Source organism: Nannospalax galili, unplaced genomic scaffold, assembly GCF_000622305.1.
Source record: "Nannospalax galili isolate Female #2095 unplaced genomic scaffold, S.galili_v1.0 scaffold113, whole genome shotgun sequence".
NCBI classification, from domain to species: Eukaryota; Metazoa; Chordata; class Mammalia; order Rodentia; family Spalacidae; genus Nannospalax; species Nannospalax galili.
In genome coordinates this window covers 5781667-5804301 of record NW_008335444.1, presented here as the reverse complement: position 1 = coordinate 5804301, position 22635 = coordinate 5781667, and the positions used below count along the sequence as shown (strand labels likewise).

The 22635-nt window shown below is 47.2% G+C and overlaps 1 protein-coding gene and 1 pseudogene across 6 annotated transcripts in view; one reads left to right on the top strand and one right to left on the bottom strand.

The window, feature by feature from the left end:
* Syt2 (synaptotagmin 2) overlaps positions 1-22635 on the top strand; it is a 127648-nt gene that overhangs the window by 77407 nt on the left and 27606 nt on the right. The window contains exon 1 of one of the 6 annotated variants that reach the window (XM_008830329.2): positions 6703-6730. The exons of the other annotated variants lie outside the window; for them this stretch is intronic. The gene's annotated coding sequence lies outside the window, so the exon portion shown is untranslated. Of the gene's footprint in view, positions 1-6702; positions 6731-22635 lie in introns of those variants that run through there. 6 annotated transcript variants of the gene reach the window in all.
* Positions 15247-15958, bottom strand: LOC103731838 (annotated as a pseudogene).

Here is a 22635-nt window from a genome sequence, read left to right as displayed (position 1 = left end):
GGGGGGGGGGGGGGGGGGGGTCTCACAGTGTAGCCCAGGCTGGCCTCAAACTCTCCTGCCTCAGCCTCCCCAGTTCTGTGCTCCTAAGTTCATCATGACACCGGGCTTCAGAGCTGCAGTCTCCAATTGGGAGACAGTGATACCCTGGCAGCTTTTTATGGCAGGCTTGCCCAGAGACAGCTTCCTACATGGCTGTGGAGGCCTCTCCATGCTGTTCTTGCCGCTGGTGTGTGGAGCTGCAGTGGTGTCCCAGCTCCCCTCCCCCTCTGCCTGCGGCACCTCACTATTTTTAAGCTCCGTGGGCTAAATGAGCTGCATACTGCTACACATCTTCAGCAGTCACCTTGCTCTCTTGCAACCTCAAAGAGCTAGGCAAACTCTTCTTACCCAAGCCAGAGCTGAGTGGGTTCCCATCAGACCCAGCTTGTGGGCCCTCAACTCACCTGAGGGTGACGTGCAAGTGCTAGGTCCTCGAGAAAGGCCCTTTTTCCTTATGCCATGGTCTGCCTTGCTTTTCCCCTCCTTCCTTACGTCCTGGGAAAGTACTGCTGCTACCAAGAGGCCTGTGGAGCCTCCCACATACTGGGAGCCCCTTCTTGAGGACAAACTGGGGGCCGGCAGGGTCTGGGTGAGTGAGGTTATTTTGCAGTAAAGCCTGGGACAGTAATATCAGAGATTTAAAGACTCTTTGGGTTGAAAAGGGAAACTTGATGTCATCTAAGCCAGCCCCATGTCTTCTGTCAGGGCAGTATCTATGGAATCCCTCCCAGCAGTGCCTTCAATGATGGGAACTCATTACTTCCAGAGGTTCTCCTGATCACTGGGTGGTGATGTTGATTCTAAATCTATCTTCCCACATCAAGAAGAGGGAAGACCCTTCTATGAGGAGTTCATCTACCTCTAGCACCTCACTGATGGTGGAGAAGAAAAGAGGAGGCAGAGGAACCATCAGTTATCCTTCATGAGGAACCATGTCATGGTGTCATGGGCAGAACCAGAGGTACCATGAAGCCTTGGGCCTATATAGTAAGAGCCTTTGCTGAGGGGACTCGGCTTATGGAATGGGCCACTGAGAAGAGCTGAGATATTGTTGGACAAAACTGAGGATAGATGTGACACATAAGGAGGTACTCAGGTCTGTGACAGAAAGTTAGAAAATTTGAATTACAACAACAGCATCTATGGAGGCAGGTGAATGCTAGCTCTCCAGGGACTCAGGATCTGAGAGAAGTGACAGCAGGAATTCCAGGGACAGTTTCAGCCTGGAGTCAGGCCTAGGTGACTGCAGCTCCATAAGGCTCCAGCTCTCTGGAGCTGCTCTAAGTTTGAGGATTTGACCATTTTGGAAAGGGAAGGGTTTAGGTGCCAGGTTCGACCCTAACTCAGTGGCCTTGGGTGAGTCTCTTCATCCTTGTACTCTGTTTCCTTGGGGGTTAGATCTCCTAAGGAGATGTGGGTGGATGTCCATGCTCTGGGGTGTGCTGTATAGGGCAGTACCCTCAGCAGTCACTTGAAGGGGAAAGGCCTCTGCTCACTTCCTATTCCCTTGCCTATGGCCCAGTATAAGGAGACTGGAGGTCTGGGCAGTTCCTTCCTAGCCAGGGCATGGCCATTCCCAAAAGTCTTCAGATACCTATGGACAGAGGCTTCAGCTCCTATGGATGGACCCCAGAGGGGCTCCCTGCCTCAAGCCAGCCTCTGTGGAGTGGCTCTCAGGAGGTGGGGTCCCCCAGAGCCAAGGATAGCATGCTGTGGCATTATCACCTCCCTCAGTCAGCTGGCCATCCTCTCCCAATGTGGCAGCTGTGAGTGGTACCCTATTGTTCCTAGTTGTTAGACATTTACCCTGTACTCTGATGGATCTGGCCACCTACTTCTGAGACCACTCATCTTGAAAATCTTGACTCAGAGCTGCTCTCTAGGAAACCTTACCTTGTTCCTGGGCAGGGCCCATATTCCCCTACCTGAGGTGTCATGCAGCCACTGGGCAAGCCAGTATGCTGTGGGAGTGACCACTGAGAAGGGCTGAGATGATGTTGGATACTGGTCATGGCACTCTACATGTATGTTTGTTTTCTTTTTGATTGAGTTGTAACTTAGATGCAGCAAAGGGCCCACCTCATTGGTATATGAATCTGCACACACACTAAAGTTTTCCCCTGAGGGATCCTTGTGCCTCTTCCCCAGCCCTGCTTGCCTCTTAAATGCAATCAGTCCCTCTCCTATCACACATTGTGTCCTGTCTTGTTTTTCTGGACTGACCTGCATCCTTGCTCTGTACTCCTCTCCCTTGCAGCTCCTCTTTCTCTGCAGTCCTCTAAGTCTGTCTCTGACTTTCTTAGGCTCTGTTCTCCCCAGGTGGCTGGCTGCTCTCCCAGACTCCTTGGTTGCAGCTACTACTGACCCCAACTGCTGAACCACTGGCCTGCCCTCAAGCTGCCTGTTGGGTGACCAGCCACTGCATAGCTGGGGGACCTATGGGGAGTGTGGACAGCCTTATCTCTTTGAATTCCAGTTTTGTCATCTGTAAGATGGGAGTAGTGACTGAAGGAAGAATAGCCTGGCTTTGCTCTTCTCTGTGAGGAGGGCAGGTCAGACACCCACACAGAAGAACTTAAAACTTCAACAACTGAGATGGAAGCACCGTGTCCATGGTGGGTCAGATTGCAGATGTTGAGAGATTTGTGAGTGTTGGGGAGAGTGGACTGGGGGTAGGCTGAGGCAAGGGAGAAGCCGGGGTCAGGGCCACAAAGGGGAGAGGAAGCAAGGCCTTGCTCTAAGCTATACTTTAAAAGGGTGGGCATGGTGGGTGGAGGAAGGTTGGTTAAGGGAGGCCTGGCTGCCAGCCTGAATTCTCTTGGAAGGTACAAAAAGCACCCACCCTAGGCCATGATAGATGGTGAGTCAAGAGCCCACCTCTCTGCCCCACTGGCTCAGATGCACAGGTTCCTTGCAGGCCTGTTTTCAAAGATCTAGGCATGATACCCTGCTTCCTCACTGTTCCCCAGCCTCCTAACCCTGGGAAGCAGGCTCTGTTATGATTCTGTTCTTCAGCATGAGTGGTGAGGCCCAGAGATATCAAGCAACCCACCCAAGTTCCCGTGGTTAAAAGCGAGCTGAGCCTCATCCTGGCCCATCTGCCCTGAGCCCAGGTGCCGGCTTGCCCCACTTGGCAGCACCTACTGTTTACTTGGCTCCTTTTTATCAGCTTGGACCCTGGTAGAATTCCAAGGTGGGACTTTACAGTGTGAATTATTCCCCTCCTGGCTCCCTCCACTAGCCTGCCAGTGTTTTAAGACTGGGCTCTATCACTCCTAGCCCTCTTTCCCTGTCTATTCTAGCCCCCAGGTCAAGCAGCAGAAAGTTGGCTTCCGGAAGTCTAATTGTGCCTCTGGGACTTGCATGACCCACTTTAGTTTCCAGAGACGGTGAGCTGTCAGAGAAGCTAGCAGTAATGGGCATCTCTGTCTGAAAAGTGGCCAGCACTGCCCAGTCCTTCTGCTTGGCCAGTGTCTGGAAGAAGGAGCCACTGCTCAGTCCCGGGCCTGGCTGGTGTCTGGGAGGAGAGGACATTCTCAGAACAGAGGGACCAGACTGCATCCTCCTGGGCTGACTCTTCCAAGATGCCAGCCCCTATCATCCACCAGGAGCAGACCTGGCTCGCTAAGCTTCTTGGGACTTCTTGCCCCAAGCCTGCACCACTATTTGGAGGTAAAGCTTTCTTCAGTCTTTCAGGAAGGTGAAATTGCTACAAGGTAACAAGCATCCTCTTTTGTATTCTGCTCAGTCTGTCTCCTCATCTGTAAAATGGAAATCATAGCAGTTCCCTTGCCCCGCTGTGGCTAAAGCGAGGTGCAGCACGGGCATCGGGCAGCAGTGTCCTGTCATATCTCTACCGCAGGGCCGGCACCCTCGTGTTGCCCCTTGTTAGGCCAGCTGTCCCAGAGTGTCCTGGGAGCTTGTTGTGGCTGTTGGGAAGCAGAGCCCTGACCTGGCTATGCCAGGACATCAGGGTCCAAGTTCACAGTGTGGCCTTGGTTGTCTCCTCTGTCATCTGCTCCACACTTCCACAAGGGCCTGAGGTGTTATCTCCTTGGGGAGCTACTTGTGGACAGGGTTGGATTTTCTTCATCTTGTGTCCTTAACATTCAGCACAGGTCCTGACCTAGAACTAGAGGTGAATGAAAGTGAATGTCATAGCAGAACAAAGAGTAGACTTGACTCAGTTTACACATGGGCAGGTTCATTTTCAAAGCTGAAGGTGGACATTAATGAGGGAGGTCATCTTCACAGCTTTCCTTGCCAGTGACCTGAAGGGTGTGTTGGGCAGGACACCCTTTGGAGCACTCCAGAATGGCAGGCTTACCTGCCCACTACTGACTGACCACTCAGGCCTGCACCTCGGGATTTGGTCTAAAACCTGACACACCAGTTTCCAGAAGGGGCAGTACCTGGCGAGGTCCCCACCTTCTGGGTTACCTGCTGACAGGCCCAGCCACCAGGCTGCTCTGAGCAGGGTAGGGATGGGGGAACACAGGAGGAGCTGCTTCCCCCTCACAGCCCTTGTAGACCATGGAGAGCTGAACAGCTTGCACAGGTAACTGACACCAGCAAGAAGTAGGCAGTCTCTGAGAGAAGACTGTATGGAGCTGGGGAAGAAGGTTCTGGGTTTCAGGCTCCCAGCTGCCCACCCTGTGTAGCAGCGCTAGCATCTCTAGACAGAGCCTTGGCCTGTGGTCAGAGCTCAGCCCCACAGATGGAAGCTACTCTGTAGCCGACATGCTGCAGTGCCTGAGGATGGAGGCACCCAGCATTCAGGTCTTCAAGCAGTGGGGCCATCTTGGAAGATGCAGAGTACCAGGAGCGGAGTACCCTGTGTTTCTGTCAGGTGACCCCTCATTACCCAAGAACTGGGCCCCTAGCAGTGACAGCAGCTTCCCTGACAAGTGGTGTGTCTGAAACCCAGTCCCCGCTCCCTAGGGCTGCTTTAATTCCTGCATATGGCTATGTAACACACCTGCATGCTGGCTGGCATATATTCACAGTGCCCATGTGTGGGTATGTTCACACATACCTGTTCAAATACATAGTCACACTGCATGCACACACTCAGCTTTTTGATAGCATGCTGTAGCCTTCATGGGCCTGAGAGATGCAGCCCCTTCTCCTACTGGGGTAGAGGAAGACCTGGTACCAGTTGGGCTCCATTATGTGACTAGCAGGGCCCCTCTTCCGCAGCCCCCTCCTGTTTCTACCTTTCCTTCCCTGAGCAGGAGCCCTGCCCAGGCCTGTAGGCAGCCTGGCTCCTGGACAGACAGCAGGGGGCACCACTGGCCTGTCTGTCAGCTCCAGCAGGAAGCAAGGAGAAGAGGCTTAGCCACATGGCTGTCACCCAGCCACAGTCCCTGTTCTTGAGTCTTTACTTACACATGAGCACCCCTTACCCTAGTAGACATACATACCATACCCCAATACACAAACCCTTCCCCTATATCCACTGTACACAACACACCCACCATACCACATATCCCTACATGCCACTCATACCCTGCTACCACACACACCTCTACCATGTGCCCCTACCTACCAGACACATAATACACAGTCCCAACAACACCCCAATCCACCATATGTACAGTATACATCCTCAAAACACTTCTACACACCCACCTTCTGCACACCCCAACCATTAAACCACTTACACCCTCACCACACATTATACACCCCAACCTAACACAGAATACTATACCCCTCACAATACCCTACCATACCTATACCCGTGTATATCATACTAACACACATGACATTATCCACCAAATAGCACAGTATACACCTGCATGAAATACTACACAACATACCATATACATCCCACCTTCCACAGACACCCCTTCCCACCATGCGTGCCCCTCCCCACCACACATGCCTCTCCCTACACACACCCCTCCCAGTAATACATGCCCCCACCACACCACCCTCCCTGGTATCTATCCAAGTCCTACTATATACCACACATAAAGCCCACATTCCTACTCCCACATCACATTACATACCATATAGTCACACATAACCCATCCCTCACATCATGCCTGCACATTCCACGTACACCCCCACATATCATATGTGACATTGCATACATCCCATGTGCACATAACACATGCCCTTTGGTCCTGCTGCATACTGAAAGCCCTCCTCCATTTTCCTAGAGTTCTAAGACCAGAGGTGATGAGCACAGTATGTGTCCAGGACATGTACCATGTGGTCAGAGAAGAAGAAGATCCATTTTTAAAATTTATTTTTGGCCGGGCATGGTGGCACTTAGTCCCAGCACTTGGGAAGCAGAGGCAGGTGGATCTCTGTGAGTTCAAGCCGGCCTGGTCTACATAGTGAGTTCCAGACAGCTGGGACTACAGGGAGACCCTGTCTCAAAAAGAAAGACCAAAAAAAAAGAAAAAAATTAATTTTTATTTTATGTGTATGTGTGTATTGCCTGAATGTGTGTAAGTGTACCTGTGTTGTGCAGTGCCTGAGAATGTCAGAAGAGGACGTTGGATCCCCTGGAGCTGGAGTTACAGATAATTGTTAGCCACCAAGTGGGTGCTGGGAACCAAATGGGGGCCCTCTGCAAGAGCAGCCAGCGCTCTTAAACACTGAGCCACCTCTTCAACCCAGGAACATCTATCTTTGATGAAGATGTGCCTCTGGCATGAAGGATAGCTGGGGCAATTGGAAGGTATGATGCACTTCACATGTGGCAGAGTTTGTGTGTGGCCTCTTTGACATTCTTGTCCCCAGCCATGCTACCCTGGCTCTGGGCCAGGGCGGAGTGTCACAGTCCCACCCCTCATCGTCCTTCCTCTCAGAGCATGTACACACCAAGGGCCCTGAGGACCCCATGCTTCACCTAACCAACTAGTTGGCCCCAAGCTTCCATATGTCCCCCAGTTAGTCCCCCATGAGGGGACCCCACCCTCTGTCCTATTGCCAAGCATCTTGATGCCCAACCAGTAGAAGACCCAACCAGGAGAGCTGCCTGCATGTGCTAGGGAGTGGGGGATTCTTGGGAGTCCTGAGGCAGTCCCCAGGGCTGGAGGCACTGGGGGTGTAGGTGACCTGGCTTTCCAGTGGCTCAGTAGCTTTGCTTCCTTGGCTGACAAAGTCCAGGAAGTCTTGCTCTTGTCCTCACAGTAGTGGCTCTTATGCAAAAGCTGAGGTCCTGGCTGGAGAGGCTAAGGGGGGATACTGGTCTCATGGGGCATCCCCTATCCGACTGTAGCAACCCTGCATCCAGCCAGTTAGTCAGGGGTGCAAAAAGAACTGGTAGGATTTGATGGGGTAGAGGAGAGACAACAGAGGGAGTCCAGTGGTCACCACTCAAGCACTGCCATCATCAGCCATGTGGCATATGTGATGTGATAATGTTCCCAGTCTTTATGGTCTTGGGGTGGGTGTCTCCCAAAGGCAGGCTTTGCCATGTGTGCTCTAAGAGGCTCTTGGGTGCTTGGACTCTATCTCTGAGATTTAAGAGCCTGGGTATGGTTGAGAGTGGTGAGCCTTATCACCACAGCCAACTGCCTCAAGTGGCAGAGCAGAATGGTTAACCTTCACAGAACTGTGCAAGAGCAGAGGTCCAGGGAAGCTGACAATCTTGCTCAAGGTCACACACAGTGACTGAACATGCAGGAGGCCTCAGTCTTGGCCATTAGATTCTGTGCCTCAGCATGTGGCCTTGGCTTCAGACCATCTCTCAGGTGGCCTGAGATTTACTGCTCTCATCCTAGATGTTAGACAAAGAGTATTGCTGTAGCAGGAGAGATTGAAGTTAAACTCTGGGAAGGTCTTTTCCAGTCTTGGGACCCTGGGGTGGGCAGCTTGTCCAAATCTGATCCAGAACAGACTGCCTCTGTGTGCGAGTGGTAGCAGCCTTGCTCTAACATAGAAGTACATATGACCTGACCAGGCTGACATGCACTAGGAACTCAAAGAAATGTGTGATTTATTTTCAACATGGGCCATAAAATTAACTCATTAAAACTTTATCCTCTGCCTCCCAGCACCAAATGTTGGAATGGAGCCTTGGTGCAAAACATAAAGTCATGAATTTATCCTTCCGTATTGATTGTCTGAGCCTATCCTCAGCAACAGGCATTTTGCTGGCTAACCTATTTCCATGTCATTTAGCTTCTGCAAATACAGTGCTGGGAAAGATTAAACAAGCTGAATCTAGTCAGCTCTCCCTTATCTCCCTTAATCGAAGTCAGAGCTAAGTGGATAATCTGCAGAAGTCCATGGTCCCCAAATTGTATTTAATTGGTAGGGGTGGCAGTTGTGGGTGTGAGTGTGTATACACAGGTGCTTCTGACAAGGGTGATGATTAGGCCCACTGGCCATTCTGGAGTTATATTCTGGAGGAGGATTCTGTGAACCTGCTGGCATATGGTGTGAGTGTGTACAAGGCCTTTCACTCCACTTCCATCTCTCACTTAATTGCATTTCCTTCTTGCCCATGGACTATTGTCAACCAGGTCCCTAAGTGCCAAGGGTACAGAGAGCTACAGACAGAAGTTGTTTGTGTGTGGTACAGGATGTCCCCCTGCCCCCAATCTTAGAGTTTCCCAGGCTTGCTCTCTGTGCCCTTCTCTGCCCACTCCCAGTCTTGTTTCTTGTCCTGAGAGTCTACTTCCTTTGATTTTCCCCACGTGACAGATTGGGGAATTGGTGGTATAGGGGGTGGGAGGGGAGGTTAAGAGAAAGGGCATATCTACCAGGTTGTGACCTGTTCCTGAACCATCTACCTCAGGCCATCCTTGTTACCCAGCAGAGGGAAGAGGCCAGGTGGGCATTGAGTGGCAAGGCTGCTCCAGTTGGTACTAGAATACAGGCCCCATCCATGCCTAGTGCCCCTCCCAGCCCTGGAGCCATTGAAGTCCTGTGTACTAAGACTGACAGTGTTTCATAGACTGATGGACAGCAGCCAGTGACCAGGGTGAGAAGGGGTGCTAGGTGCCTTCTCTTCTGTTTAGTTCCCACTCACAGTACACTTGTTCCTTAGGCAATAATTCCCCTGCTTCCTATATCTCCCCTGAGTCCTCTCCCAGAAACAGAGTGGAAAGGCAGATTTAGGCTCAAATTTTTCTGCTGGCCAGAAGTGTGACCTTGGGCAAGCTGCCACTCACCTGTCTCCCAGTAGCACTAATGAACCATGCTGATACTCCCTCTGTCCTCCCAGGCGGAGGCTGGAGCAGCCTGGCCCTCCATCAGCTGTAGTCACTAAACCTGCTATTGCTGTGGTGTCCTGTGACTGCCATGGAGCCCAGGTGGCTCCTTCTCTTCCAGCAGCTGCTCTAGGCTTATGCCTCCTGGCAAGTCTTTCCAACTTACTTAGAACCTCCATGTCCAAATGTAGTCCCCTACCACCACCCCCCAACAGAGGAAACTGGGGTGCTGTTCCAGTGCAGATCGCCAGGTACATCCTAGCCTGCTGGCCAGGTCCATGAGTGCCAAGGCCAATGTGCATACTAACCAGCCCCCAGAGCCATGCTGCTGAGGAGACTCCTCCCTGGTCCTACCAGGGCATCTGCTTCCTTGGTCCTCCCTCTGCAGGCCTTGACTCCAGGCCCTGAAGGAGGGGCTCCTCTGGGACAGCCTCAGCTGCTTAATGGGGCCATTTCACGCTTCCCTGATCAGGTGATTCCAACCAGGCAGGGGCTTCTCTGGCCTGGGAGCCCCTGGAGCCAGATCCATTCATCATCCTCAGCTCCTCAGCTGACTGCCTTCTGATCCATGCTGGGCTACTGGAGCTGTGCATCTCAGTGTGTGCCCAAGGTGGAGGGTGCTGCTGTGTGAGGCAGGACAGGATTAGGAGGCAGTTTATTTATTGAGCACCTACTAAGTGCTAGTCAAAACTCCCTGAACTTATTAATTTTAAATTCCAGTGAAGAGAGATGAGCAAAGGTGGTTGATAAAATAGTGTCATTTGGGCCGGGCATGGTGGCACATGCCTTTAATCCCAGCACTCGGGAGGCAGAGGCAGGTGGATCTCTGTGAGTTCAAGGCCAGCCTGGTCTACATAGTGAGTTCCAGGACAGCTGGGGATACAGGTAGACCCTGTCTCAAAAAGACGAAAAAACAAAAAAAGTTGTAATTTTAAATGAAATAATCTGATAACCTTGGTGAACTGTCCACACAGCTGTAGGGAAGGTGCTTTAGGGAAAGGGGAACAGCAATTGCAAGGCCCCAAGGTGGTTCCTGGACTGTTGGAGGGTATGCAAGGAATCCAGTGTGAAGAGCTGGGAGACCTGTAAGAGAGGAGGCCCCATCTTGGCACAGAGCTCTGAAGGCTGTCATAAGCACTTAGACTTACAATATAAACAAAAAGCCAGCTGAGCCTGGTGGTGTGTGCCTGTAATCCCAGCACTTGAGAGGCTGAGGCAGGAGAATTGCCAGTTGAAAGCCAGCCTGGGAACATAGTGAGATCCTATCTCAAAACAACAAATGCCATTGTGGAGTCTTCTTTGGACTTCCCTTTTGTCCACCCTAAAAGGGATGATAGCTAGAGTGACAGTTCACATCAGAAGGAGCCTATTGAGGATGTGTGAGTCTGTGCAGCTTGTGGGAAGATAGACGTACCCAAGGGTAGACAGCATTACAGAGATGAGCAGTAGGCTCTGAGCTGGGCAGGTAGACTAGTGTGTGGTTTTCCTAGCATTGCCCAGCCTAATCCTAGCATTGGTCAGCTGATCCTAACTCAATTCCATGCTGGATATCACAGCTGCCTCCCATTGTTCAGAAGTTTGGTACCCAGGGAGGTGTCAGAAACCACCCCAGGTCAGGTCTGATAATATAGACTAGGCCTGCTGCAACAGGGGAAGGGTGGTTCTCATAACCACCACACCACAAGCAGTGTAGACAAAGTCTCTGCTGCAATAGTTCCCAGCTATGTGCATACTCTGAGGATAAGGGCAGGGCTGTGAAAGCAGGAAGCAGGGCCTTGACCTAGAGGTCAAGGGAGGGAGGCGAGGCAGTGGTCAAGCTTCCACAAGAAGGTGCTATTTGAGCTTAACTGGAAGAGATGTTTCGACTACATGTGGCAGAACATGTGCAAAGGGCCCAAGATGGGTATAACATGCTGAATTAGACGTTGGTTAGTATAAGGGACAAGGGTAGCGAAGGCGAGATGGTGTTAGATGCAGAACAGGGCTTTGTAGGTCACAAGAAGGATTCTGCTCCATGTCCTTGGGCTAGCTTTTAGCCATAGCAACATGACTGTTAGTTCTATGGGGAATGCTTTGGTGGCAAGTGCAGAACTGGGCGGGGTGAGCAAGGGTAACTAAGCAGGCCAGTGGATCCATCGGGGACAGGTGGGCCTTGGGGCCTGGAACGAGGTGATACACTTCTGACAGTGATGAGAATGGCAGGGCTGAAGATGGGGGAAGAGAGGCCACCTAGGGAGACACTGGGGCAAACCCAGGTAGCTGAGGTGCAGGGAGACATAGTCCCAGGACAGGTGGCAGCAGCAGTCAAGGGGTGAATACAGCTGATAGGTCAAGCTCAAGGAAATGAAAATGGCTCCTGGGTTTGAGGTCACCCTTGTGCCACTTCTGTAAGAAGAAGTCATCTTGGGGCAGCCATGCAGCAAGTCAGAGACATGGAAAGGAAGCCATCTAGCTGTGACTGCCACCTCCTTCCAAAGTGGACAGGCACTCCGAGAGGAGGAACCTGGATGCATGGTTGGTGTGTTTGGAACCTGGGCAAGGCCCAGAGGGACAGAAGAATTAGCAGATATGAGAAAGAAGTAGGTGGTGGCTGCCACAGAGTGCATGTAGCGACAAGGCCAGGTGGTGGGAGGTCGCAGAACTTGTTGCCTCTGCTCAGGCTGGGTGTCACCACACTCTCCTACCTCTGGACCCTTGCACCTGCTGTTCTCTGTCAAGGCCACCCTTACCTACCTCTTTCCCTGAGCTCTTCCCACTTTTCCTTCAGGTCTTGGTTCAACCATCAGTGCCTCCAGGGGAGGCACATAGGCTGTTACAGACTCTCACACCACCAACTATATCTCCTCTGTGGAACTTCTATTACAGTTTTACTTTTTTGTTTTGTTTTGTTTTTGAGACAGGGTCTCCCTGTAGCCCCAGCTGGCCTAGAACTTACTGTGTAGACCAGGCTGGCCTAGAACTTACTGTGTAGACCAGGCCTGCCTCTGCTAGGATTAAAGGCACGGCTACCATGCCTGGCTTACAGTTTCACATTTTTAAATTTTTATTTTTATTTGCTTGTCTTTTTGAGACAGGGTCTCAAAAAAACCAAAAAAATTATTATTTTTAAAATTTTATGTGTATTTGTATATTGCCTGCATGTGCAGTGCCCTCAGAGATCAGAAGAGGGGGTCGGATCTCCTGGAACTGGAGTTATGGACAGTTGTTAGCTGCCATGTGGGTGGTAGGAATTGAACCCAGGTCCTCTGCAAGAATAATCAGTGCTCTTAACTGCTGAGCCATCTTTTTAGCCGCCCCCCCCCCCCCGTAAAGTGATTATTTTCACCCTAGAACATGAGGCTCTATTTCCCTTGCATGAAATTCTTTACATTAGGAAGGCTACATGCAAGTCATTCATTGACTGCAGTGTCTGGTTTCTACAGTGGCAAATTTCACAAACTGTTGCCTAGGAGTTTTTTTTGTTTTGTTTTGTTTTTCATGCTGTACTATGGAACACTGGAGTCAAAACAGTCAAGTTAGACAGATCTGGATTCAAATCCCACCTTTGATATATATTGCCTGTTTAAACTAGTCTCAATTTTCTCCAAGGTAGAATATCTGTTGTAGGAATTACAAGTGATAGAAGTCATTCTATCAACCGGACGTGGTGGCGCACACCTTTAATCCCAGCACTCAGGAGGCAGAGGCAGGCAGATCTCTGTGAGTTCAAGGCCAGTCTGGTCTACATAGTGAGTTTCAGGACAGCTGGGGCTACAGGGAGACCCTCTCTCAAAAATACCCCCCAAATATATATATATATTCTTATTGGCCTCTTGTGCATTTCATATAATCTTGATCAAATTTAGGCCTCCCTCCCCAACCTGTGCCCCCCCATCACTCCTACCACAAGATTTCATGTATTCTGTCATATATGTTAAGTCCTATCCAGTCAAGCATTTGTACCCCGATTTCCCTCGGTGCAAGTTCATCTACTGGAGACAGTCAGCCTATCAAGAATCACTCCCTTAAAGAAGATCTGTTCCCCCTCACTCAGCAGAAATCAGTTATCAATAGTTCCTAGGCTAGGGTTGGGGTTTGCTGTCCATTTTCCTCCTCCTATGCTGGGTTTTTATCTGATTGATTTGTCATGGGTCTTGTGCATGCTCTCACCATTGTTTCAAGTTCATATGAGCAAGTTCTGAGTGGCCTAAAAGCCTGTTTCCTTCTGTTCATGCACCAACCCTGGCTCTTACAATCTTTCTGCCTCCTCTTCCACAATGGTCTCTGAGTCATGGATAGGTGAGGCTTAACATAGGAGTCCTATCCAGGGACGCACACTCTGTAGTCTCTTATTCTGGTCCCTAGAGGCCAGAGGAGGGTGTTGGATCCCCTGGAACTGGAGTTGCAGGCCTTATGTGAACTATCAGACGTGGGGCTGGTCATCGAACTCAGGTCTTCTGGAACAACAGCAAGTGCTCACTCTAACCACTGAGCCATCTCTCCAGCCTTGTTTTTGTTGTTGTTATTTCTTTTTGGTCTTTTTGAGACAGGGTCTTCCTGTAGCCCCAGCTGTCCTGGAACTCACTATGTAGACCAGGCTGGCCTTGAACTCACAGAGATCCACCTGCCTCTGCCTCCCAAGTGCTGGGATTACAGGTGTGTGCCACCACGCCTGTTCTGTTATTTTATTTTTTAACAACTTGTGCTATATACTGGGATGGGTCAGGGTCTCTCTGACCATGTAGCATTCCTTGGAAGCACTGAAGACATTTTCCTTGTGCTGATCCTCCTCTGGGGTCTCCATGTCCTCTCTGATTAAGAGGACAGTGCAGGACTCTTTTGGAGGGGCCTCATCATTCCCTGGGACCTAGTCAACCTGGGAACAAGTGCCAAAATATTGTCTATAGGACTGGAGAGATGGCTCAGCAGTTAAGAGCACTGGTTTTTCTTGCAGAGGACCTGGGATTGGTTCCCAGCACCCATATGGTGGCTAACAACCATCTTTAACTCCAGTTCCACCAGGGGATCCAACACCCTTTCTGGCCTCTGTGGACATTGCATGAAATAGGTGCACTTACATACATGCAGTCCAAGTATTCATACATACAAAATATAGATAAATAGGCCAGGCATGGTGGTGCATGCCTTTTATCCTAGCACTCAGGAGGCAGAGGTGGGGGATCTCTGTGAGTTCAAGGCTGGCCTGGTCTATATAGGGAGTTCCAGGCCAGCTGAGGCTACAGGGAGATCCTGTCTCAAAAAGACATATATATATAATTTTAAAAAAAGATACTGGCTGTCATTTTGGCATCTATATCCTCATTGGCTTCAGTCTTCAAATATTGTTATTGAACAGTAGGAATGTCAGCACAATACACCAGTATTGAGGAATGAATTGTAGTTTAAAATTTAGCTATCAGCAGGATGTCATGGCACACACTTTTAGTCTCAGTACTTGGGCAGCAGCAGCAGATGGATCTCTGTGAGACTGAGGCCAGCAAATTCCAGGCAGGCCAGCTGGGACTACAGGGAGACCCTGTCTCCCCCCCCCCAAAAAAAGAGCCAACAATTTAGCTATTGTGTAATGCTTTCTCAAAAGCATCACATTTTCTCAGTCAATTTTGTGGGGGGGGGCACTGCTTATCTTCAGAGCAAAGCAACAATGTTCATTCCTCCAAATGTCCAAATTGAAGGTCTACTGAAACCAAAACTAAACCCCCCAAACAAACCCTACACAAGGGTAAAAAGCAATAAAAACCACGTTCGGGGTGGGAGGGTGTCAGTGCATCTTGTGGCCTGCTGTTCTAATTGTCTTCAGCTGACTTTCAAAAAATTAACACCCTAGCTCACCAAAATATACATTTTTGTCTCATTGGCCTTTTTAAATTAAAAATTAAAATAAAAAAAACTGGAAAGAATTCACAATCAATTGCCCAACTCGTTTTGATGGCATATTCAGCATATGGAGGTCAGGAAGGTGACTTGCAGCACACATTAGGGGATGTCCATCTTCAAGGCTTAGCCTTCTTCCAAATAGTGTAGAATACAAGATTGTCTAGACATCACTACATGTTCTTCGCATATATTTCTTACATCCATCAATCACCATTTGGTCAGTCTCTACCATAGTGACCATCTTTGGTTTCACTTGGACTATTTCACATAATATGCCTCCATCTCCACCTCTAAGAATAAGTACATTTTTGTCAGTGTAATCTTCTTTGCCACTGCCCGTGATGGCCCGGGTATATGCCAAGTCACTCTTTGCCAAATTAACATCACACCACGGGTGAGAATATTTCCAGACTGTTTCGAGTGCAGAATTTTAATATTCTGATACAGTGAATCTTTATCATACACCACTTCGTCAATGTAGTACTCAACCAGGCGCCATCAGCAGTGGGCCAGTATCTGTCAATGGCTCCTCCTCATCCTTATGGGTGGTAAGCGCTTCACCCACCCCGCGTTGTCCTGACTCAGTTCTTTCATTTCTTCTATTTTGTTAAAAAGGCTGTCAGTTTCTCACTTACCTTGTGCGTCACTGCTGTAACTCTGAAGGTCTAGTAACACCAATTCATGTGGATAAACGCTCAAATTGGCAAAGCTGTCATTTTTTTGTTCATGTGGGTTGCTAAATGGCTGTGGTGCTGACAGGTGTGCATTGACTCCGCCATGCCCTGCTCCTGGAAAATGGGCTGGAGGCCTTTCAGAATGGTCTCACGGTCAGCTTTGGCACCAGAGCGTGAAGGAGAGCGTGCTGCTGCCATAGTGAGGCAAGGCCCTGTGTCATGCCTTGGGGAAGAGACCAACCTGGGAGACTGGAGACCAAGCAGGGAGTGCACTGAGCCGAGGGAGGCTGGCATTATTTTCTTTTGAAGATTTATTTTTATTTTATGTGTATGAACATTTGCCCGTATATATGGATGGACACCGCATACATGCCTGGTGCCCTCAGAGGCCAGAAGAGGGCATCGGATCCTCTGGATCAGGAGTTATAAGCTTCTATGTGCATGCTGAGTACTCAATTTGGGTCCTCTGCAAAAGCAGTAATTGCTCTTAACTGCTGAGCCATCTCTCCAAAAAAAAAGTTTTATATCTACAAATTTTTATCTTTTTCTAAAAATTTAATAAATTTGTTTTACGTGTATGAGTGTTTTTCTGCATGTGTATAAGTGCACCATATGTATGCAGTGCCATAGAGGCCAGAAGAGGGTATCAGATCCCCTATATATCTTTTTCTAAATAGAATATCTTTTATTTATTTTTGACATTTTCATACATGTAAACAACATATCTTGATTCTATCTACCCCCAACTACCCCTCCCACTCTCCTTAGGTATACACCAAATAAGGCTCCCACTCTACTTTGTGTCGCCTTTCCTCTGTGTGTGTGTGTATGTGAGACCCACTGAGTCCAGCTAGTACTGCCTGTTGGGAATACTAGCTGACCTTGTTGACTTGATCCTGTGAAGATGGCCATAGCTGCAGTGAGTTCGTGAGTACCATGGCCTTGGCATTTCTCAGCACTCCTCCCAATCTTCCAGATCTTACATTCTTTCCTCCCTCTCTTCTATGATGTTCCCTGAGCCTTGTTGGGGAGGGGCTTATATGGATGTCCCAGTTAGGGTTGAACACTCAATAATCACTTCTTTTCAACACTTCTTCTGGTTATGAATCTCTGCATTAACTGCTGACCACTGTAGAGAGCTGCTACTCTGGTCAAGGTTGAAAGCAGAACTGATCTATATGCATAAACATAAATATTTAGAAGGCATCTGACAACATGTTCATCTAGCAAGATATTAGTAGCAGGTTCCCTTCTAGAACCTATAACTGCCCTAACCATGGGCTTTTGACAAGGTTCACAGTACCAAGCAGAAATCCCACCTGATGGAGTAGGTCTCAAATCCAGGCCCAAAGTGGTTTGTTACCCTTAAAGCCTTTGGATCTCTACTGCATCAATGGGTACATCTTACCTGACAGGTTGGTGTTGTAGCATACAGGTTTGGTAATACTATTGATGACTTTTCTCCCTCAGTAGCCTGCATAGTCTTCTTGCATTATGAAAGCCAGTCAGCAAGAAATTTCAGGTCAGTTCCAGCTTAATTTCTCTGTCCTGCAAGCAAGGTGTGTTGTATCTTCAGCAATAGGGTCTTATCATTGAGCTTTGGTGGACAACCAAGATCAGTGGCAATAGCCTGTGGTGTTTTGGGGGTCTCTAGGACTTGTCTGACCAATAACTCATAGGGAGGGATCTCATGGTTGGCAGGGAGATTTTCATTTCATAACCTATGTCTTCTGGGGTAAGCATTGCCCATCCATGTTGGGCACCTGTGCTCAAACTCCTGTTTTTGAATAAAATTCTATTTTTAAGTTAGCTTACAAAGTAGGGGGTTTCTGTAAGGGTTTTTCATACATCTTTGGTTTGGTTTGACTCACCCCTTCCTGTCCTGTATATCTTCTTTTATACCTGATGTGATTTTTTGTTTTTTGGTTTTTTTGGTTGTTGTTGTTTTATTTTTCTGGCCAAAAAAATTAGAAAGCATTTTTAATAAAATTATATTTTAATGAAACCCAAGAAGCTGTATCTGAAACATGAACAAAACTTTCTAAATAGTCATGGAGATAACTTTTTAAGTCAAGACACTTATATTCACCAATTTGTTTTTTTTTTTTTTCTTCTTATTTCCTTTTTTTCTTTTTTGGTCTTTTTGAAACAGGGTCTCCCTGTAGCCCCAGCTGTCCTGGAACTCACTATGTAGACCAGGCTGGCCTTGAACTCACAGAGATCCACCTGCCTCTGCCTCCCGAGTACTGGGATTAAAGGCGTGTGCCACCAATTTGTTAAAGATTTAAGGATTTAGAACTTGCTTTGGGGGATGGAGAGATGGCTCAGCAATTAAGAGCACGGGCTGCTCTTGCAAAGGACCCAGGTTCAGTTCCCAGGACCCACATGGTGGCTAACAACCATCTGTAACTACAGTTCCAATGGATCCAATGCTCTCTTCTGACCCCCATGGGTACTACACAACATGGATGCACTTAAATATATGCAGGCAATACCCTCATACACATAAAATAAAAATAAGTTTTAAAAAAGAAATCGATTTTGTTAAATTCTTTTGGAATTGTGCTGGATAGCTTTAGTGTCAACTTGACACACCTGGGTTGAGGGAGCCTCAGTTGGGGAATTTCCTGTAGTGAAGTAGGAGGGCCCAGCTCACTGTGCATGGTATCGCCCCTGGGCAGGCAGTCCTGGGTTATATAAGAAAGCAGGCTGAGCAGGGGCCAGAGGAACAAGCCAATAAGTTTGGCTCCTTCCTCCAGGTTCCTGCCCTGAGTTCCTACCTTGGGCTCCCAGATGAACTGTGACCTGGGATATGTAAGCTAAATAAACCCTTTCCTCCCCAAGTTGGTAGTGGTCAGAGTATTTTGTCACAGCAATGAAGAAACAAACCAGAACAAGAATGGTAAGATGACTCAGTGCTGAGAGCACTGACTGCTCTCAAAGAGGACCCAGGTTCGGTTCCCAGCACCCACATGGCAACTAACAACTGTCTGGAACTCCAGTTCCAGGGGATTCGATGCCTTTTTCTGGCACCAATGGGCATGACACACATAGGTGTGTTTACATGCACACACACAAGACACTAATGGACATAAAATAAGAATGAATAAATAAGTAAAACATTAAAAAAGCATTAATTTCTTATTTGTGCTCATGAGGCATCCAAAGCAGGATACAAGTCTGTCATTTTGGCCTTCATGTCTGTCTCCTCTCCTGTGTGTCACCTGTGGACTTCTACAGGTGGCATATTCATTATGTAAGAAAAGCAGAACGCACAAAGACAGCCCATTGTTTCAGTTGTTGGGTTCTAGGAATGAGCCTAGAGGACCAAGCCCTAGACGCCGGCAGTTATTCATGAGGGCGGGGCTGTGCCTTGGAGCTGGAGCCATCATCTTCAGAAAACCAGTTTATTTACCCAAACAGTAGGACTTCTTCAGACACTTGCAGAACTAGAGCCAAGACAACAACCAACCAAATAACATCTTGACTAAGACTGTAATTACACATATTTTATTTTCTGTTTTATGATTTTAGTTGCACCATGAACTAAGAGTTTGGGCTAACTTAACACCTTTGATTGATATGACCATTTACTTATAAGCCAATTTAGTACCATGTAAACAATATAAAAACTCAAGCACCTGTAGACAACATGCATATACATAGTCATGTATAAAGATAGATTTTTGTAACTTTGTCAATTTTCTTTCTTTCTTCTTTTTTTTTAGACGGGGTCTCCCTGTAGCCTCAGTTGGCCTAAGGCTTAGAACTCACATGTAGACCAGGCTGGGGACTACCTCTGCCTCCCAAGTTCCCAAGTGCTGGGATTAAAGGTGTGTGCCACGAAGCCTGCCAACAACATTGCCAGTTCTAAGTTAAACTATTGATCTGATCATTTTTATAACATTACACAAACCTAAATCCAAAATCTACATTTTAAAAATATTTATTACTTTTACGTGTATAAGTGTATTGCCTTCATGTATGTAAGTGCACCTGTGTCATGCAATGTCCACGGAGGTCAGAAGAGGGCATTGGATCCTCTGGAATTAGAGTTATGGATCGTTGTTAGCCACCATGTGGGTACTGGGAACTGAACCCTGGTCCTCTGCAAGAGTAGCCAGTGCTCTTAACCGCTGAGCCATTTCTCCAGATCCAAAGTCTACACTTTTAAAGACATGACTTAATATAAATAGAATAGAAGAGTTTTGATTTTAAAGACACAAAGCCTAACCTGATCATCAATGAGGTTTTAATCAGGCGTTAGTGTTTGGTTTGGAAATGATTGCTTTAAAAAAAAATGAACACAGGCTGGGTGTGGTGGCGCACGCCTTTAATCCCAGCACTTGGGAGGCAGAGGCAGGTGGATCTCTGTGAGTTCAAGGCCAGCCTGGTCTACATAGTGAGTTCCAGGATAGCTGGGGCTACAGGGAGACCCTGTCTCAAAAAGACCAAAAAAAAAAAATGAACACAATAAAAACCTTGAAAAATTTTTTTTATAAAAGAGGAGAGCACAGGTGAACAGACAATAGTTTCTACATTTTAATGTCACAACTATGTTAATTTTTTTCTTAAAATTCTAAGATATTAAGACTCAATAACAACATTTTTAAAAATTATATTAAGAGTAAGCTTATGTAGTTTTGAATGTCACTGCTTGTTGGAATTGTGTAGTGGTCTGAATGAGAAATGTCCCCCAGAGGCACATGGATTTGAGCATTTGGTGCTACTGTTTGGGGAGGTTATGGAACTTTGGGTCATGGACTTTGCTGGAAGTAGTACATCACTGAAGTGGGGCTTTGGGAGTTTGTAGCCTTGCCCCACTTCCAGTTCCCTCTCCCAGCTTCCTGCATGTGGATGGAAATGTGATCTTAGCCTCCTGTTCAGCCACGGGCTGCTGCTATGCCTCCTCTGCCATCATGTGCTCTCCCTCTAGAACTATAAGCCCAAATAAACTCTTCTTTCTATAAGTTGCCTTGATCATGGTATTTTATCCAAGCAACAAAATAACTAATACATATTGGCTGGAATTTTCATTGTGAAAAGGGAATTTAATATAAAGATCTTTAAAAACATATATATCCATCATTTTATATGTATCAGAGCCTTAACACAAGTCTTACAATTTATCACTTGTATAGTAAGCACAGTCCTGAAAAAGTTGGAAATAGTGGCCCATGCCTTTAATCCCAGCACTTGGGAGGCAGAGGTAGGCAGATCTCTGTGAGTTCAAGGCCAGCCTGGTCTACATATCAAGTTTTAGGCCAGCTAGGGCTACAAGGAGACCCTGTCTCAAAAAGACCAAAATAAAAAAGTATTTTTAATTAAAAAAGTGTTATGTGTCTGAATTTTTTTTTTTTTTTTTTGGTCTTTTTGAGACAGGGTCTCCCTGTAGCCCCAGCTGTCCTGGAACTCACTATGTAGACCAGGCTGGCCTTGAACTCACAGAGATCCACCTGCCTCTGTCTCCCAAGTGCTGGGATTAAAGGCATGTGCCACCATGCCTAGCTATGTCTGAATGGTTTTGCCTACATGTATGTGAGTGCACCCATGCATGCAGTTCCTGTGGTGGTCAGAAGAAGGCATTGGGTCACCTGGAACTGGAGTTATGAATGGTTGTTACCCACCATGTGGGTGCTGGGAATTGAACCCAGGTCCTCTGGAAGAACAGCCAGTGCTCTTAACCACTAAACTGTCTCTCCAGCCCCTATAATAAAAGGATATTTAATATACATTATTTAGATATATTTTAACATAAAACATTTTTATCTTCTATTATTTTTGTTACTATTTAAAAAATGAAATAGATTTAATTATTTTCTCCCAGAACTCACTTGGGAAGGAAATCTTTATCAAAATCTGTGTGTCCAGTGTAAAATTTCATAGCTTAATGGAGCTTTTATTTTATGACCCAAATGAATGTTATTTTATATAAACAAGTAGCAATTTAAAAGTTTTATGAGGGACTGGCAAACTGCCTCAGTGGATAAAGATGTTTGCAGCCAAGACTGATGATCCTAGTTCCATCGCTAGAACCTACATGGCAGAAAGAGAACTGGTGCCTCCAAGTTGTCCTCTGACCTTCACACATGCTCGGTGCATGTTCATACCCTCACCCCCACATACACAAAATGAATGTTTAAAATTCTTTTAATTTTATGAGAGCCACATGTGGTGGTGTACACCTTTAATCCCAGCACTAGGGAGGCAGAGGCAGGCGGATCTCTTTGAGATTGAGCAAGTTCCAGGTGAATTGGAGCAACAGGGAGACCTTGTTTCAAAGAAACAAAAATTTTATGAAACATTTAGTAGACCCAAAACCGTTTTAATAGGTTTTAAGAAGTTAAGAATACCCACATTTATAAGGCAGCATGTATTTATTAGGCTTTTTCATATATCCCCTGAGCACTTACTATGTGTATACACATATATGTACACATACATTTTTTCAAATGGCATGCCAAAAGTAAAAATACAAAATAATTTTAGTGTTCAAAGAAAAATGAATGGAAAAATGTCGTGGCCACAGTTTTGTTGCTCAGTTGTGTTGGGGAATTCTAGATAGACTGGGCTTTGTCTGCTGCTGTCTTAACATAGGATGATGTACAATTATCTGAAAACAATTATGAGCATGCATGCACATTACTTTAATGAAGTAATAAGTTTTGTTCTCTGTCTTTAGGGTAAAGCAGTTAACAATTGGGGGATTTGTAAGACTGTCTTTAGTTTTTCTATTTCATTGGGTACCTTCAGTCCTGTAAGGTGGTCATGTCAGGTTTGGTTCCTTCCTTCAGGACTCTCTTGTTGAACATTAAGAAGGCAATGTCCAACAGTGAATCTGTGGGTCTGAGTTTCCTGAGCGCATATATATATAT